This window comes from Gopherus flavomarginatus, chromosome 25 (assembly GCF_025201925.1).
Source record: "Gopherus flavomarginatus isolate rGopFla2 chromosome 25, rGopFla2.mat.asm, whole genome shotgun sequence".
Classification (NCBI taxonomy): domain Eukaryota; kingdom Metazoa; phylum Chordata; order Testudines; family Testudinidae; genus Gopherus; species Gopherus flavomarginatus.
This window is the reverse complement of record NC_066641.1, coordinates 379,171-385,694: the sequence shown is the minus strand read 5'-3', so window position 1 is coordinate 385,694 and position 6,524 is coordinate 379,171. Positions and strand designations below refer to the sequence as shown.

The 6,524-nt window shown below is 51.1% G+C and overlaps 1 non-coding gene across 1 annotated transcript; it reads left to right on the top strand.

Moving 5' to 3' along the window:
• The first annotated feature begins 625 nt into the window (after positions 1-625).
• Positions 626-707, top strand: TRNAS-ACU (transfer RNA serine (anticodon ACU)). Its single transcript has one exon. It is a non-coding gene; the product is annotated as a tRNA-Ser (tRNA).
• Positions 708-6,524: the final 5,817 nt, after the last annotated feature.

Sequence of the window (6,524 nt, the reverse complement as noted above, 5' to 3'; positions counted from 1 at the left end):
CCTCACGGAGGGAGCACCACTCAGCCCCTCTGTCCCAGCTCCTCCTCAACCCCACCTCAGTCTGGGCCTCTGGTGCCCAGCTCGGCCTGGACCCCCTTTCCTCTGTCTGCACCCCTCTCCCCAGCAAGCAACAGCCCCACTCCCAGCTTCAGTTCTTGACCATGGCTTCCGAGGGACCACAGCCATGGATAAGAGGGCACAGTGTGAAATGTTTGGGGACCACTGGTTTAGGGTGACGTTCTCAGTCACTTCTCTGGAGTCCAATAAAAGCTATTCCTCACCCCCCTCCCCTCCATCAGGACTGACTAGTTATATTCTGCTGCCCTTCACTCATGCAGAAAGGATAATAACATTTCATTCCACTCAGTCCTAAAGTGATTTGTAACCTACCACCAGCCAAAACTGGCCATTTTGGGAAAGTGACCCCCATCATGCTGCATAGCTAGGCAGAGTAGGTGAGTCTATGCAAACACGGTCTGTTCATGAAGTCTTTCACCCAGCTCCTCACTAGATGTGAGGGGGGAGCTTATTCAGACCCTGCTTCTGCTTAGTATTTAAAAACTCCTTATTGTCCCTATCTCTGCTGGCCTTAGATTGCTCCTCCAGTCCTCCTTCTGACACCTCAGATGAGGTGGCAGCATGGTTAAGGCGATGGACTACTAATCTATTGTGCTCTGCAGGCATGGGTTCAAATCCCATCCTCATCATATGCATTTAGTCTTCATCCTGCCTTCATAGACAATCATCTCCCCTTTGGTACAATGACAGATCAAACAACAATGCTTCTTGCAAACAAAAAATGTCTCAGAAACTCTGACCTCCCTTGCTTTAAATAAAAGATCTAACTCGCAGCTTTCTAAAAAATTCTCTAGTCCTGTATTTCTTAGTTTTTGTCTCAAAAGGTAACATCCTCATAATCTCCCCCATACACCCTGGGACCTCCCCAAATAATTAAAATACTCCCATCCTGAACAAGGCCACAACAGTGAACCAGAGCTACTGTCTAGGCCAAGCTGTTCTGAAGGAGGCAACTCAAACATTTTCTCCTTGCTTCCCTTGGCAAGGTCTGACTGAGAAAACAAAATTCCTCAAACTGAAAATTTTCTGCTGAGAAAACAATACTCGTCTGTTTGGGGACTTTGGTTTGAATGTATTATTATTATTCTCTTCTGATTTCTGAATCAGATGAGTCTAGTCTTTGTCCTCCAGATGTGTTTCCAGCTGTTGAGTTGTGGGGGAGAAAAGCCTAGGGAGCTATACTATAAGGAGCTTTCCCTGTGTGAATTTGACAGGTGGATCAACATAGGTGCACATTGTGACCCTTCTCAGGGTGCTGAGGGCTGCGAGTCTCCTTGTTGCCACTTGCCACTAGTACAAGGGATTTTTGCATTTGGCAGCTGGATGTTAGCGACCAAACTCACCCAGCCTGTCAGGCAGTCAAGCACCCTCCTCTGAGCTACAGCAGCCCTGACAGTTGCCATTAGAGGCACCCTAACCCCTGAGTTCCTTCCATGTGTATCCCTCTGGCTCCAATCACCAGATACTCAGAGAAATCCCAGAGCCTTTCTTCCCGAAGCAATGGTACATCCCAGGTTACCAGTTTTACTGTAGACCACTGCTCCTGTATCACACACAGCACTTGAGTACAGTCATTGAACAAACAAATTTATTTCATACGGGATAGAGATTTAAACAGAAACAAAATGTGATGGATGGAAACCAACCCTAACCAACAAAACAAAATCACAAAATGCAACCTACACTTTTGAATAGTTACCTTTCCTACCTATGTAGGTTCTCAACTCACACTTCACGTTATTGCAGTGATTGTTAGTGCCTAGGAGCCAGGGCCCTAACTTTCCTGAAGCACCACTGGTCATTAGGAATCTCTTTCGTGAATGGACCCAGAGTGTTTTTCTTCTCCCTGTTTTAAACTGAATCAGTCTTTTTGCCTTTATTCACAGAAAGGATGATGTCCTCATTCTCATATCGTCCTAGTCACTTCCACAGGATTTCCATGTCTATAGTTTGTCTTTGATGGTTTTCCATTGGCTTTTCTGGGTTGGTGCAAAGGTTGATAATGGAGCAACACATCGCATAACTGGCTAACAAGAGATGGGTGACAATTCCCTCCCACGTGAATGGGCCATCCCCACCAAGACCTATGATTGGGGTGACTTGCTTTCACAACAATACCATATGGGCATAATTTTCCATATACTTACATTACTCCTTCAATAGAACTCACACACACCTCTTGCAGTGATCAGCAGTAACAATAATTTACAAGCTTTCAGTAGAGATCTCACTGCTATGCTTCCTGGATAAATATCAAAAAAAATTAGTGCATTAGGTGTGATGTGTTTGTCAGGTCGTAGACAGGAGTTTCTTGTGAATTAGTCTGACCTCTTTGCCAATTGGCATCAAAGAGCTTTTATCACACATGCACTGAGCTATACAGTCACATCCTGATAGAATAGAAAGGCCAGCACAAAAAATAGAGAGAGGAACAATAAGATACTAAAATGACAACGGTTGGAACTCTCCATTTCTCTCAGTCTTTGGACTGATGGGCACTAAGAGATTTTCCCTCAGTTGAACCATGTGATCGGACAGCTGGCTCAGCCCTCCATACTAGTAGCTTTCTCACATACAGGGAGATGGGTCAAAATTGGAATTAATGTCATGACTCACTTCCCAGAGGGGATCAGTCTGTCTAAGGCTCTGTCTACCCTTCAAACACTGGAAATATTCTTCTGACAACCTAACACTGTCTACACTGGGGCTTAGGTCACATTAACTACTTCTCTCTGTGGAGAGGGCTTTTCATACCCCTGAGAGATGTGGCCATAGTAACACAGCTTTTCAGCATAGACCAACCTTTAGATGGCTTTTTGATATGAAAGGCAAAGGACTTCAGCCTTTTCCTTGGCATTGATGGCTGACAACTGCAGCTTTCTGACCTGCTGGACACATCCTATGACAAATGTCATGCCTTTCCTTTGCAAATTAGAGAAGTGGGGAAGTCAGTGCAATCTCTCCCCAAATTCCTGAAAGCCTGGGTAGGTAGCTTATTTTCCCTTGTGATGGTTGGAGCTTTCTCTCCTCACAAAGCTGGAGCTAAGATAGATGCCCCCTCCACTGCTCCCCATTGGGAAACAACGTGTTAATTAGAGGAATCTGATAAGGTTTAGATGTGGAGTGGCTGATCTTCGCTCAGATTCTCCACAGTTTCAGCCCCTGTTGCTTATTGAAAAAATGACTCAATATCCCAGTTACGTGTTTTATTAACACAAACAAATAAAACCAACACCACACATCAGTAAGGATAAATGACTATAAATACTACTCAGCTAACCGAGGGTTAAACAATACAGTGATAAAGTTCAGGTCAAATCAGTACATCAATGAGTTAACAAGGATATTGCATTGGAATCAAGTTGTCAATTTAGTCAAACTATCAGATTAATACAGCAGAAAATCAACCCTTATAAATTCTAAAACAGCAACTATGACAGATCCAAACTAGAGGGGTACAGGAGTCTGGTCCTATTGGTATCCAGGGGGTGGGTGGGCGAAGCTCGCCCACTTCTAAAGGACCTCCCTCCAGCCTAAGGGGAGGATCCACAGGTCCGTGACACCAAATAAGTACGGGGGACAACTAATGAAAAAACAGGATTGGGAGTGAGGTCATAGGGCTAAACGAAGGGAACCTGATGGGGACACTGAGCAGAGAACCCCAGAAAATGCCCACTGCTCCTCAAAAGCATCAAGGGAGCCAAAGGATGCCGCCCAGAGGAACTCTGCCTGGATGCGTGAACAGACGGAGGAGCAGAAATAGGCCTCACAGTCGCAGGAAATCCCGTCGGCCAACCTCCTCTCCCTGGTTTTGCAGATGGCTAGTTTGGCCGGGGCCAAGAGGAGGTTGACAAGGAGATCCCACGTCTTTGTGGGGCCACGGATGAGGAGTGCATAGATAAACAGGTGAGGGGAAAAGTGCCACCAAAAACGCAATAAAAGGTTCAAGAGGAGCCGGAACAGGGGTTGCAATCTGGCGCACACTAAATAAATGTGCGCTAGGGTCTCTTTCATGCCACAAGAAGGGCAGGTGTTGGGGACAGGGGTAAACAGCACCAAGTACATGCCCGTGCTCACAGCCCCGTGAAGAAGCCGCCAACTGACATCCCCAGTGGGCCTAGGGACCAGGGCACAGTATAAGCTGGCCCACCAGGGCCTCTCACCCTCGAAAGGTGGCAGGAGGTCCCGCCATTTGGTACCAGGGCGGGATGCGAGGGTGAGGTAGTGGAGAATGTGGAGCACGAGTGTGTACAGGTGTTTCCATGGCGCGGCCTGGAACAGAACTGGCTGCAGAGAGTGCAGCTGGCTCACAGTGAAAGGGTGAGGGGGCCGATTGGGTCCACAGGGTCTGGGGTGGAGGGTGGGCAGGATGTGCCCTCTCGCAGGACCCGGTTGAAGTAAGCCCAAACAGCAGGCAGTAAAGCAGCCTTCACCTCCTGAAGTACGCACCGGGGAGCACAAGGTCTGGAGAGCCCCATGCACTGAGCGAGCGTCAGGGGATCCAGCCAGTCTCCCGGTCGTAGTCCAGGAGGTCTCCAACCCTGGTGACTCCCGCTAAGACCAGCCTCTGGCGCACCGCGGGGGACTCCGCCACCTGCACACGAAGCTGGGGATTGTGTAGCAGGGGCTCCGCGAGGAGATCGGCCCCCACGGTGGCCGCCAAGGACCTGGTCATTGAAAAGAGCTTCCAGGACTGGAGGAGGTCTTAGTAGAAGACCGGCAGCCCGGAGAGGTCTTGCGGAAGACCTCTCGGATGGAGGTAAAAGAGCTGCCGGTCGTATCGGAGCCCTCAGAAGCGGCGGAGGAAGGCGTGCGCCAATATACTCCATGCCGGACTGCCTGCACCATACAGAAGTCTTTGCAGGGCCTGGAGGTGGAAGACATGCACCTGAGTGTGTAGGCATTTCAGGCCCTGTCCTCTCTCCTCCAGAGGCAGGTGAAGGACCCCTGCAGAAACCCAGTGCAACCCTGGCCAAAAGAATTCCAGAATCATCGTCCAGAGGTTGGCCAGGAAACCCGGGGCCGGGACCAGGGTGTTGAGCCGGTACCAGAGCATGGACCGGACCAGTTAATTGAGCACCAGCGCCCTCCTCCGAAGGGAGAGGCACCGGAGTAGTCTCATCCATTTCCGGAGCTGCTTCGTCACCCTGCCCTCTAAACCGTGCCAGTTCTCCAGCGGAGACGGATGCATGGCAGAAAGGTAAACACTGAGATAGAGCAGTGGACCCGCGCTCCATCGGATGGCCTGAAGTGCAGGTGGGACGGAGCTCGCCTGCCACCCATCCCCAACCACCAGGCCAGAGCTCTTGACCCACTTGACCCGGGCGGAGGAGGCTGCCGAGTACACCGCTTGGCAAAGCCTCCATCCGCACCAAGTCACCCGGATCCTGGACCACGAGGAGCACATCATCGGCGTACGCCAACAGGACCAGCCGCAGCTCCGGCTCTCGAAGCACCAACCCCATCAGCCTACGATGGAGGAGACAGAGGAAGAGCTCGATCGCCAGAGTGTACAGCTGACCTGAGAGGGGATATCCCTGCCGCACTCCTCACCCGAAGCTGACCGGCTCAGTCAGGGTCCAGTTGAGCCTGACCAGACACTCCAAAGAAGCATACAACACCTGGAGAAAACCCACAAACCGGGATCCGAAGCCAAACGCTCGCCGAGTGCTCATGAGATACCCGTGGTCCACCCGGTCGAACACCTTCTCCTGATCCAGGGACAAGAGGGCGAATGACAGACCATCCGTACACTTTAATTCCAGAAGGTCCCGGACCAGATACAGGTTATCAAAGATCGTGCGGCCCGGGACGGTGTAGGTCTGGTCTGGATGGATCACGTCCGCCAGCATGGACCCTAGCCGCATCAAGATGGCCTTCGCAAAGATTTTGTAGTCTGTGCTGAGGAGCGAGACGGGACACCAATTCCATAATTCGCGGAGGTCCCCGCTCTTCGGGAATAAGGTGAGCATGGCTCACCTGCACGAGAGAGGGAGGACCTCACCCTGCAAAGACTCGGCCCAGATGGTGACCAGGTCTGGGCCAAGGATGTCCCAGAACACACGGTAGAACTCCACGGTCAGCCCGTCCATGCCTGGAGATTGACTAGTGGGCATGCGATGGAGGGCTTCCGAGAACTCGGCCAGAATGAGAGGCAGCTCTAGCCAGTCCCAGTCACCCGTGCTGACCATTGAGAGACCGTCCCAGAGCACTCTGCAAGTGTTAGGATCGGTCGGATCCGGGGAGAAAAGAGTCATGTAGAAGGCCCTGGCCCTCTCGCACATCTCTGCCGGATCCATGAGGGGGGTGCCGTCCTCAGCCAGGAGGCAGGTGACGTGCTTCTTGGCCCCTCTCCTTTTCTCCAGGGCATAGAAGAAGTGGGAGCCGCGATCCATCTCTCGAAGGAGGCGGATGCGGGATCGAACAAAGGCACCCCAGGCCCAATG